Source organism: Aotus nancymaae, unplaced genomic scaffold, assembly GCF_030222135.1.
Source record: "Aotus nancymaae isolate 86718 unplaced genomic scaffold, 86718_ANA_hifiasm-v0.15.2.pri h1tg000033l, whole genome shotgun sequence".
In the NCBI taxonomy this organism is placed as follows: Eukaryota; Metazoa; Chordata; class Mammalia; order Primates; family Aotidae; genus Aotus; species Aotus nancymaae.
Genome location: NW_026988447.1, coordinates 14937742 through 14951137, shown reverse-complemented (window position 1 = coordinate 14951137; position 13396 = coordinate 14937742). Strand labels below are relative to the sequence as shown.

Here is a 13396-nt window from a genome sequence, read left to right as displayed (position 1 = left end):
CCCCTGCTGGGTAGCTGTCACCAAAACCATTTTACTGGTGAGAAATCTATTACTAAGAGACTCTGTAACATGCCTGAGGTTATACAGCCTTGTGGCTTGAATTTGGATCTATGGGATGCCAAAGGAACTCATGTTCCGTTTACTACTCTCTGCCGTGAGTCACAACCTTAGAGAACTATGGTTAGGCTCTATTTCTTTAAATTATTTTTTTTTGTTAAATATTAAGTATGTTCAAAAAACCATGATTCATATGTATGGAGAATAATAATAAAATGAATACCTGTGTACTCACCAGCTGGCTTGAGAAAGAGAATATCGCCAGTACGTTTACAGTCCCTGCATACATCTCTCTATCCCCATTCTCTTCTCCCTTTTCCCAGAAGTAACTGTTATTCTAGTTTTGTGCTTACCTACCTGTGATACACACACACACACACACATTTTCATTTTCCATGGTTTTTTTTTTTTTTTTTTTCTTTCACAAATAAGACTTTCTATTTGCCATATTACAAGTCTGAGTGTTAAACAGATTCTTGGACTGGTGGTTCATATCCATCAGCTCATTCAACTTTAGCACCTGTGTCATCCCCAGTAGCTTTTCCAGAACTACTATCTTTGCCATGAAGCTCCATGAGTTTTCCCAATTCAAACTTGATCTTCTTCAGCATTTTTACTTTTCTAATGAAGACATCGTTGAGAGGATAAATGGATTGGCAAGCCTTATCTAGGAATTTTCCAGTGCTCTCTGGAATCAATTTATTGACCACTTGTTTCAAGTCATTTGTCTGCACCTCTCACATCATGATTTCCATCATCTTCTTCCGGATTTGGCGGACCTGTTGGTGCGGAGCGTAAGAGGTCTTCTGTATCTGATTGCTGCGTTTTTCAGTAAAACCAACACAGAACAGACAAAGCAAGTAGCCACCGGTAGTCTTGACATCGACATGAGCTTCAATCATGTCTGCCATTTTTTGACCATGGAACACATTTTGTCACAGGTAAGACCCATGCCATGGAAGTTAGGTAGTTTTTTCCCTGAACACCTTTAGTGATCAGTTTGAATTTTCTAAATACAATTTCATAATTTTACAGATCAGCAAGACTCACTTCAAACACACAACTCTTGAGGCCATCTGATGCAAGTTTGGTTCCTTTGGTCCTGGTAACTAGCGTCTTTCCAATATTTCTCATGTTGAACACAGCAGGCGCTTTCACATCATGCCAATCTTTCTTAGAAAATGGATCAACCATTTTCTTCCTTTTTGCTGCCTTTCATAAGGTAATTGTTCTTGCTGCTCAGAGAGCCAAAGGTACTCTGCATGTTTTCAAAATCTAAATGATTCACGTGTTCTTCTGGGATTCACTTGTTTCCTACTCAATATTAGGTTCCTAAGACTTACTCAGACTGATACATGTAATCATAATTATACCTCCCCGGGGCCTCTCATGGTCTAGTACCACCAACCTGGCCTCCAGAATTCTGTTATTCCCATTTACTCTGAAGCATCTCTTACCATCAACCTTGATATAGAGGACAAGCAAGTCTGAGGTTCTTGGAATATGTTAGCATATTCTTTATCACTTTAGTAAGGGAGTGTCCTCTGGGACCTCCCAGGGAATATTGTTGACTGGGAGGTCCTAGGTATTGAACCTGGCTTCTCTGGTATTGCACAGTAAATGCATTCTTGGCCAGGTCCGGTGGCTCACGCCTGTAATCCCAGCACTTTGGGAGGCTGAGGTGGGCAGATCGCTTGAACCCAGAAGTTCAAGACCAGCCTAAGCAACATGGCAAAACCCCTTTTCTACAAAAAATACAAAAATTAGCTGGGCATTGTAGTGTGTGCCCGTAGTCCCAACTACTCGGAGGGCTGAGGTGGGAGGATTGCTTGAGCCTGGGAAGTCGAGACTGCAGTGAGCTGAGATTGTGCCACTGCACTCCAGCCTGGGTGACAGAGTGAGACCTGTCTCCAAAAAAAAAAAAAAAATGCATTTTTACTTCTAATCGCTTTGAACTTTTTGACCTCTTCTTCATCTCTCTTCTAAGAAGTTCCAGCATCCTCATTTCATCATTATTTTCAAATTTCAAAGAGCGATTTCTGCAATGTATTAGGTACAGTTCAAGGCATTCTACCAGGATAGTAAGTCCCATGTTACTGAATAATTTGCCTGTAACTGTCCCCTATTCAGTCTTACATTGTGCCTTCCCTGATTTGGCACCTTTAAGATTCATTTTCAGGCAAGTTCTCCTGCTTCCTGCTGGTACATATTTGCCAGGTTTTACAGTGCTTTTGGTGAATAATCCCTTTCTTCACCTAACAGTGTTTCCTTGCTTGGCTCATAATAAGATTTCTCATTATTGGTCTAGAAGCAATGAAGAGAGGTAGGGATTGCTCTTAAAGACAAGCATCATCCTGCAAGGCATTTGCCCTTGCTAGGTGAGGCCTTGGCATAGTCTCCAAGCAACAGAAGTCCAATTTCTCCTAGCAAGGAGAAAGGCTCCAGAGTAGTCTCACTCTGAGTTTTAAGAGGAATCTGGGGTTTTATGATTCTCAAGCCCATCCACCCAAATACCTCCATCGGAACAATCAGGGCCCCTCTCCTTCCTTTTCAGGTCCCTGACTTCAGCATTGGAAATTTTGGGGCTGGGCACTGTGGCTCACACTTTAGAAGGCTGAGGTGGGTGGATTGCTTGAGTCAGGAGATGGAGACTAGCTTGGGTAATATGGTGAAACCTCATCTCTACAAAAAAAAAAAAAAAAAAGCTGAGCGTGGTGGCACACGCCTGTAGTCCCAGCTACTTGGAGACCAGAAGTGAGAGTAGATAGATCACTTGAGCCCAGGAGGTTGAGGCTGCAGTGAGGCGTGTTCACACCACTGCACTCCACCCTGGGTGACAAAGTGAGACCCTGTCTCAAAAAAAAAAAAAAAAGAAGAAGAAGAAGAAGAAAGGAAGAAAGTCTGTGGGCTGTGAACTCAGCCTCCTTTTTAGCTCTGCTGTATTTAAGATCAAACTTGGGGTCTTATTCTTCAGCTCATTTTACCCTCTGTCTATAGCTCATTCATCCCTTTAGATGATGCCATGAAAGATTTCTGGCTTTTAACCCATGCTCTAAGTTAATGATGACCTCACCTGAGCCTGCTATTTCCTTCCTTTGTGGCTTCTCTAGCAGTTAACAACAACCAACCAGCTCCACTGTTCTCATAATTATCATTGTCCCTGTATCTTTCAGTTCAAGAGCTACTCTATCAGCCAGTGCGCTTTCCCCTCACCCACCTACACGCTACCTCAGTTAATCACAGGCAACACTCTTACTAATAGTGATGCCATAGCACTCCAGAGATGATCACTGCCCCACTTGCCAACAGTGATGGGGGCTCTGTTGACCTAGTCTTTGTTGACTAGCAAGTGAGCTAATGCTGGAATCCCATTCTGAGGGTCTCCTGCCTTGGGCCACTGCTAAGACTTACTGACTTAGGCTAGGTTCCTCTAAAACTAAGGATTGGAGTACAAGTGGTATGTTTGAAGTGTAAAATGTACAAGGAAGAACTAGTAGAGGACTGGAGACATGAGCCAGCAAAGGAAAGGAGCCAGCAAAGTATTTAATTGGCAAGTTACCCACTGAGAACAACTGGGGCTCAATCCCACCAAAAACCTTTGGGAGATGTGGAATATACATCAAGGTTTCCCACCCAAGGGGGCAGGAAAGCTCGGGTGTTTGTCTTTCAACTCCCATTTGTCCTTGGCTAAGGGCAGTTCCCCCAGGATGGACCTGCCCCATAGTTAGAGAGAACTTGCCGGACACAGACAGAGAGTCACTGATGCTTCCAGTAATGCTGGCTTATACTAGATCATTCCAGAGGACCTGGGGGATGTGGGCAGGACACTGATGGCTGTCTGCTATACATGTTCTAATAACTTCCTGTCTAAATAGCTTCATCACCCTTCCTCATTATCACCCTTCCTCTTCAGCTACTTTCTTTTACTTACCTGACATTCTATTACATTTCTATTTCTTTCCTTTTTCTTTCTCTCTATTTATTTATTTGAGACTGGGTCTGGCTCTGTTGCCCAGGCTGGAAAGCAGTGGTGTGATCTTGGCTTACTGCAACCTCTGTTTCCCGAGCTCAAGCAATCCTCCCATCTCAGCCTCATGAGTAGCTGGGACCACAGGAGCACACCACCATGCCTGGCTAATTTTTTGTATTTTTGGTAGAGACAAGGTTTCACCATGTTTCCTAGGCTGATCTCAAACTCCTGACCTCAAGTGATACATCTGCCTTGGCCTCCCAAAGTGCTGGGATTACAGGCATGAGCCACTGTGCCTAACCAATATTTATATTTATTTTCTTATCATCTGTCTCCTCACTCCCACTAGAATATAGGTCAGGAACTTCATCTGATTTGTTCACCAGTATATACAGCCTTATACCTAGAACAGTGCCTAAGACATGATATGGACACACAAAAAATTTTGAATGAATGAGTGAATGAAAAAAAGTGATATTTGCAATATGGTTTGAAAACAGCCTCTGGATTAGGAAGTTAGGAAAGAGAAGGGAATTGTTAGGGTCTGAGAAGACAGGTTGAGTGGAGCCATAAGAAATGAATGTGAGTTTGTCAAGTGAATCAAACATGAAAAAGTTGTTCCATTCAAAAACTTTTTGGTTTCAGTTGACTAACAAGAAAACAGCTAATGCATTGAGAAGAAATAACAGAATTTTAAAAATCAATGCTTTAAAAAGAATGGAATAATCAGTTTAGGCAAGGATTACCAATGGATGCTAAAACTTAGGAAAAAGTTAGTGCCAAACAAGATACTCACTTGTGGTTAATATATGCATACAGATTGCTTGCTAACTGCAAGGAAAAAAATATACCTTCATAGAAGAGAGATCTGGCAATCACCACCTTAACCACATGATCAAATTTAGCATCACATAGTGAAACAGCCTATCTACCTCCTCACGTGAAACAATATGAAGGACCAAGCATGATCTAGGAAGTATTCTTGCCAAAAATAAATCAAACTTTTAGACCTAACTTCCAAAACATAGATGGGTAAATTAAACATCATCATAAGAAAATAATTAGACAAATCTTTTTTGTCTGACTTTTTTCACTTAGCGTAATTATTTTGAGTCGGTTTTTTTCCCTTCTGTATCAACAATTTGTTTTTTTTCCTTGCTGAGCTCTATTGTGTGGATATACCACAATTTGTTTATCTATTCACCTGTTGATGGATATTTGAGTTGTTTCCAGTTTGGGCTATTACAAATAAAGCTACTAGGAGCATTTGTGGACTCATGTTTCTTTCAACTTTTGCTTTCAATTCTCTTGAGTAAAAAACCTAAAGGTTTAATGGCTGCATAGGTATTCATAGACATTTATATCTGGAAGGTATGTGTGTAATTTTTCAAGAAGTGGTTTAACTGTTTTTCAAAGTATCATTTTACATGCCCAGCAGTACATGAGAACTCCACATTCTCATCAATGCTTAGTATGATCCGTCTTTTTACTATTATCCATTCTATCTGTGTGTAATGATATCTCCCTGTGGTTTTAATTTGTATTTTAATTTTTATGAAGTTCAATTGATTGATTTGCTTTCTTTTATAGTCCATGCTTTTTGTGTTATATTTAAGAAATCTTTGCCAAACCCATAGTCACAAGATTTTCCCATCTGTTTTCTTCTAGAAATTTTACAGGCATTTTTTTTTTTTTTTTTTTTTTTTTTTTTTTTGAGAGAGGATCTTGCTCTGTTGCCCAGGCCAGAGTGCAGTGGCATGATGTCGGTTCACTGAAACCTCTGCCTCCCAAGTTCAAAGGGTTCTCCTGCCTCAGCCTCCCGAGTAGCTAGGATTATAGGCACCAGCCACCACACCCAGCTAATTTTTTTATTTTTTATTTTTAGCTTTAGGATGTATGCCCTATGATCAAATTTAAGTTACTTTTTGTATATGATGTGAGGGGAATGTCATTATTTATTGTTACTTTTGTTTAAGATATATGCTTATTCTAAATCAGGTGTGAAGTGCTGAGATTGAATATAGAGAAAATACCAGTGAGAAGTTAAACACTGGTAGGAAAAGGACTTGGTGATTGATTATAGCCTACATTTTTCTGGGACAGTCCTGATTTTTAATTTTCTGTCCTATTTTCCTCCCAACTTTTGTTATAAAAAAGTTCAAACATACAGAAAAGTTGAAATAGTCCTACAATATAGAAAATCCATGTTCCTACTACAGGGATTCAACAGTTGTTCAAGTGTTTCCATATTGCTTTATTTAAATATTTTTCTGAACCATTTAAACGTAAATTATAGAAACCGTGACACTTTACCCCTAAATGCTTCAAAATACAATATTAGGCTAGACTCCTACATAAAAATAATAATTTTTACACCCAAGGAAATTAACAATGATTCCCTATTCTCACTGTATTCAATCCTATTCAAATTTTCCCCAGTAGTGTCTACAGTGTTTTCAAACCAGCATTTAATCAAGTTGCACCCATTGCATTTATTTTTTATTTTTTTTTTGTCTTTTAATCTGAAACATTCCTCCACCTTTTGAAAAAAGAAGCATCTTCCAGACTGTAGCATGCACAGTACATATTGCATAATTCCATATCTATAACATTTTGGAAAATGCAAATTAATCTATGGTGACAGAAAGCAGATCAATGGTTATCTGGGGAAGGAGGCAGAGGGGGGAGAGGAAGGAAAGGTGGATTGCTCTGAGGAGAATTTTTGGAGTAATATTTGATTAAATTCATTATTTGATTGCAATGATGGTTCCACAGTTCTATATATACATCAAAACTACTAAGTTGTACATTTTTAATATGTGCAATTTACTGTATAGCAATTATAATTCAATACTCTAAAAAGTTGGCGGGGACAGAATGTACTTGCTTCTAAATTTCTGACATCCTAGTTCCACTTACAGCATTTTACAAGGGATTTGAAGAGGCATCTATCTTAAACAACAGCAACAATACACTTTAAGGTTTTTTTTGCTTTTTTTTTTTTTTTTTGGAGACGGAGTTTCGCTCTTGTTACCCAGGCTGGAGTGCAATGGAGAGATCTCGGCTCACCGCAACCTCCGCCTCCTGGGTTCAGGCAATTCTCCTGCCTCAGCCTCCTGAGTAGCTAGGATTACAGGCACGCGCCACCGTGCCCAGCTAATTTTTTGTATTTTTAGTAGAGACGGGGTTTCACCATGTTGATCAGGATGGTCTCGATCTCTTGACCTCATGATCCACCCGCCTCGGCCTCCCAAAGTGCTGGGATTACAGGCGTGAGCCACCGCGCCCAGCCCCACTTTAAGTTTTAAACTGCATTTTATAAAGTGCCTGAAAAGAATTTAAGAAAACATTTAAAAATACATTTTCATTTAAAATCAAAAGAAAAAAATTTCACTGGCTGCTCATTAATTGCCTACTGATTTAAAGAGGGAGCTCACAGAAGGGTGAGCTAAACCTCTCTTTTCTGCCTTTTCTCCCATTACTACTTTATGCACATCCCAACCCAGATTGACTGACACCTATGCTGCTGATGCCCTTGTCCATGCTCTTTCCACCTGAGAGCCCTTCTTTCCACCTCCTTCTCTTTTCAACTATCTCTGACAGGCAGAAATCCTACTCATCCTGTAAAGCTTCTTGTGAGCTTTGCTGATTACTCACCCTAACCAGATGTTTGTGTTCATTCCATAGGCACCTTCACCCAGGGTTCCTCCTGCCCCTGGTGTTCTTTCCAGGGCTGGGACCAGGGGAAGGCGAGTGAGGCACTCATTTGAGTTGTAAAATTTAAGGGGATGCCAAAGAACTCAGTAATCCAGTAGTTTCAAATCAGTATCCAATCAAGTTTCACTCATTGCATTTAATTACATCTCTTTAGACCCTTTTTGTCTAGAACATTCCCCTACCTTTATAAAACGTATCTTGCAGAATGTACCATATTCAGTACATATTGAATAACTCCATTTTCTAATTGTATATAATATAGTATTTGAAATCAGTGTTTTAACAAATCAAAATAATGCAAAAAATTGATGTTGAGCAAAATATTAGAATTTAAAATAAAGACAGGATCGGTATTCCTGATTCTTCCTGAGCCTTGGGCTCCAACACGGCTCCAGCCAGCACTGACTGTGATAGAAGGACTCACTCATCTTGTATGCCCTGCTGTACTTGTGCTACGGCCTGGCAAGTCACAGGCACCCATTCATCTGACAATTTTCTGTTCCTTCCATGTGTTACTTCCCTCATTAAAAGAAGTAAATAGAACAGCAGCAGTGATTAAGGCATCTAAGAATAGATTAATGAAGGAAAATACATATAACAGGCTTGTATTCAAAGATAATAAGAATTATCTGTAAGACAAAGAATTTCAGCTGCATCCTACATGTGGAGATAGACCACAAGGGGAGAAAAAGCTATTATTCTAAATATTTTTCATTTTAAAATGCTCTTTTTTATTATAAATCATAATCATCCTGAACAACTGAAATCATCACACCCCCTTCTTATATTTGGTGTAGAAATTTTTTTGGTTACAAACAGATGCACAATTCTTGATATAAAATTTAATATATTACATATAGCCCCATTTCCAGATTTTCTTATCTTTTTCTTTTTTTTTTTTTTTTTTTTTTTTAGACGGAGTTTCGCTCTTGTTACCCAGGCTGGAGTGCAATGGCGCGATCTTGCCTCATTGCAACCTCCACCTCCTGGGTTCAGGCAATTCTCCTGCCTCAGCCTCCTGAGTAGCTGGGATTATAGGCACGCGCCACCATGCCCAGCTAATTTTTTGTATTTTTAGTAGAGACGGGGTTTCACCATGTTGACCAGGATGGTCTTGATCTCTTGACCTCGTGATCCACCCGCCTCGGCCTCCCAAAGTGCTGGGATTACAGGCTTGAGCCACCGCGCCCGGCCGATTTTCTTATCTTTCAGTTATAGATTTCTTTCTTGCAGTAGGGATGAAAAGAATTGTCTGTTTGTGGGTGTTCACATTCTTTGTGATTTAATATCCATTTTGATGGTCCTCTTTTGTAGGCCTAAGACTTTAAAATAAAATCTAGGAAAAGATTCAATTATAAATAGGGTATCTCAATATCACCACTGTGTTCCTGTACTAATCAGAGATTTAATTATTTAATTCATTTCTTCCAGCATCATGATATCATTCTATATTGTCTATTTTCTAATCTGGCTAAAACTGGTTTGGTTCTCATGACTGTAATACATGGATAGTACAGAAAACCTCAGTGCTTACAGGGGAAACAAGACTAAAATAACATACTGATCTTCTGTATATTTTCATGTTCTTAGAACTGTTGTTTCTAATTTTATATGTACAATTATACTGCTTTGTTTCATAATATATTCAATTTTAGACATTATCTAGCCTTATCAGAAGATAAACACAGCAGAATTCAAATGGCTTAAGTACTTTCTATGTAAAAGGATACATTCTTGCTCCTTAAATTAGGATAAATTATGCCCCACATTCACTGAAAACTGAAAACTGCCATTAACTATCATGGAGATCCATCAATTTAGTTCCGTGTTAAGAGTGAACAATAATGAACAAGGATAAGAAGCATAAGACATGCAATATTTTTAAATAAAACAAAACTGATTAGAAGCTAGGATCGGATTCCTCTCTTTGTGACTCCAGTGAAATCTACCATATATGAGTATCTTGCCTATCCTGGGGGAAAACCAGCCAAAGACTTGGAGGATGCCTTATGTATTTTTTCATCAATATTATTGGTGATTCACAAATTGTCTTTTGAAAGTTTATAATTTTAGATTTTATTGCTGACAATAGGCAGAAATGAATTGATATATGTTAGTTATTTGCTAGGAAGGAAAATCTAGATATTCTTTAGGTTAAAAAACAAAAACAAAATAACACAGCTGCCACCTTTTGGGGGCAGTTGCCTTTCTCTTGCTTCATCAGGTTTTGTAGTCAAGAATTAGGACAGGGCCAGGTGCCATGACTCCATGTCAAATCCCAACCCGTTGGGAGGCCAAGGCAGGAGGATCACTTGAGGCCAGGAGTTCAAGACCAGTCCGGGCAACATAGCAAAGCCCTGTCTTCATAAATAAAAAATAAAAATTAGCTGGGCGTGGTGACATGCAGCTGTGTTCCCAGCTACTTGGGAGGCTGAGGTGGGAGGATGGTTTGAACCGAGGGGCTCAAGGCTTCAGTGAGTCATGATTATGTCATTATACTCCAGCCTGAGACAGAGCAAGGCACGGTCTCTAAAAATAAATAAATAAATAAATAAGAAAGAAAGAACAGGATCTGCATTGTAAACTAAACCAGAAAGGCTCATTCTTGTTACACGAAGGAGCTGAAACTGGTTAGTATGGAAAACAGTAAATCAGTTATGGGGTTATAGGTAATATTGATCTCCTCATAGTTGATGATGTTAGCAAGCGATTTCCTCAGGGAAGGAAGAGAAGAGCTTCAACATACTAGGAACAGTGCCTGCTGACTTGGAAAATTCACTGTTGCTGGATACTGACTACTGGACAATTCCAAAGCTTAGATCAAGAACAGTAATCTTGTTTGTCTTGTCTACTCAGCACCCATCACCATGCATGGCACATAGTAGGTGTTTAATACAGTTGACAAAGTTTTTAAAGTCTATAATCGTGAAGAAATGTGGAGGAAACAATAGCACATAGCTGAGTGAAAGAAGCCAGTTTGCAAAAGTTACGTGTGATTCTAACTACATACATTCTGGAAAAGGCAAAGCTACAGAGATCAATGATTACCAGGGGCTCAGAGGGAGGGAAAGAAGGATAAATCAGTGGGGAGCAGGGGATTTTTAGGGCAATGAAACAATTGTGTATGATCTATAATATTAGATACATGTCATTATATATTTGTCAAAACCCATAAAATGTACAATACCAAAATTGAACCCTAATGAGGTTCAAATTTGAGTTCTAAACTATGTAACTATGTACTTTAGTTAATAATGATGTATCAATATTGGCTCATCAGATATATAGCACATGTACTGAACCAATGCAAGATGTTAGTAAAAAGGGTAACTGTGGTAGGGAAAGAAGGTATATGGGAACTCCCTGTACTTTCCTGCTCATTTTCCTGTAAACCTAAAACTGCTCTAAAAGGTAAAGCCTATTAAATTTTTTTAAAAGTTTACAAAGCTTTATTGTGCCCTGACTTTCACTCCAGGATGATACAAAAGGAGCTATTAGAAACTGGGTGAATAAATGAATGTGATATCCAAAGTAATATTCATGAACATTTATTTTCTTTTGAGTAAATAACCATTGAGCGCCAACCACAGGACTGCTTGGCAATGTATGGCATAGAAAGAAAAGAAGCTGCTCCTTATCTGACAACGTCAAATTGTTCTCAGATTTATTTATTTGTTATGTCAAACAAATAAAAGCTGTTTTATTCTCTTGACCACAAGATTCGTCAAGATGGAAAATGCCAAAGAAGAAAGAAACACTTCAGGAGTATGACTAAAGTAAAAGTGATTGGGTCAAAAACAAAGGCTCAAAACTAAATGTGTGAAGACAGGGAAAGCATCTCAATAAAACTGAAGGTGAAACAGTTCATGCTGCATATAGATGAATATCAGCAGCAGTCAGAAAGCTTATGTATGTATGATTTTGTAAGTCACCTGTGATGCACTATAATCACCTGGAATTGGACAAAGGATGGAACAAAATCAACCCCTTTGCCTGCTTGCCTTGGGCCCACTTCCAACACGCACATACATGCACACACATGTGCACACACAAGGATCTCTAAGTTATAGACAGTTCAACGCAGCCACTGGAGGAAACTGGTATGGTGAAAGATGTCTCACACCTGCTGTTTAAAATGAAACAAAGCAAAACACAGGCATATACAATTAAGACATCTTTCTCATCACAAAAAAGACAGAGGTAGTTCTGCCTCTTCCTGGTTCCACACCCACTCCCTTAGCTGACCTATTGTAACTTCCTTTATTCTTCAAATCTGACCTGAGTGTATAATTTAAGCTGGTTTGATATCTACACCAATTGTAATACATCAAGCGGTAAAGAAGGTGACAAAATGAAAACAATACAATTTTCCCTAAATCCCACCCCACACAAGGACAGGCCAAACTTGAATTGAGGTGTTTTGTTTTATTTTTATTTTTTTACACAGAGTCTGGCTCTGTCACCCAGGCTGGAGTAAGTCTCACCTTGTCACCCAGGCTGGAGTACAGTGGTGCGATGTTGGCTCACTGCAGCCTTCGCCTCCTGGGTTCGGGCAATACTCAGCCTCAGCCTCCAAGTAGCTGAGACTACAGATGTGCACCACAGTGCCTGGATAATTTTTTTGTATTTTTAGTAGAGACAGGGTTTAGCCATATTGGCCAGGCTAGTCTCGAACTCCTGACCTCAGGTGATGCCGGCCTCAGCCTCCCAAAGTGTTGGAATTACAGGTGCAAGCCACTGGGAACCCCAATTAAAAAAATTTATTTTTCTTTAGAGATGAGGTCTTGCTGTGTTGGCCAGGCTGGTGCCGAACTCCTGGCCTCGGGTGATCCTCCCACCTTGACCTCCCAAAGTGCTGGTACTACAGGTGTGAACCAACACACCCAGCCCTCAAGATAGATTAAAACAAAACAAAACAAAAAAACACCAACAAACCACACACAATCCCCAAGGTTCCAAACATTGGGCAACACTTCTTAAAGAGTTGAACTATAACAGATTTGGGGCATTTTTCGAATATCCGTAATGAGGAGGTAATATAAAGTTAATGCTTTATAGTTAAAGGCTCAGTTCTACCACTTACCAGCCAGGAAAGTCACACAGAGTGTCTGAATCTCATTGTCCACATCTCTAATATAAGGGTTGTAATAACACTTATCCTTTTCAACAGACAGTTATTACAAAAATAAAATGAGATAAATGAAAGCAAAAGTATCTATCATCATCATCATCATCGTTGTTGTCATTATTCCTTCCCTGCCTGGAAAAATACAGGTTGCCCAAGAGATACCCAGGAAAGCGCCTAAGTATTTTTAGGGTATAATTCAACCCTTGGTGAAATCTTGAAAAACTGGAAGTACGTAGGTTGGCTTTCAATTTCAGCAGATTGTTATCACCAAAGCTGCAACCTCCCGACATGCTGGTTATGCACTGCACAACTCCAGGGGACGCCATTCATGTAACTCAGGACCCGTAGCTGAAAACTAAGGTTTAGTAGGTGAAGATTTCAGCTCGCACTTTCTGTAATAAACTCATAAGTGGTTAAGCAAACTAGATAGCTAGCTATCTGAACAATTGGCACATGGCCCTCATATTTTCAAATAAATTTGGGAAGTACGAAATATTCAATGAACAAAAAGTATCTCCATTCTG

General features: G+C 39.4%; 1 pseudogene; it reads right to left on the bottom strand.

Moving 5' to 3' along the window:
- Positions 1 to 521: 521 nt before the first annotated feature.
- Positions 522 to 13396, bottom strand: part of LOC105714579 (small ribosomal subunit protein eS1-like) — a 39524-nt pseudogene continuing 26649 nt past the window's right edge.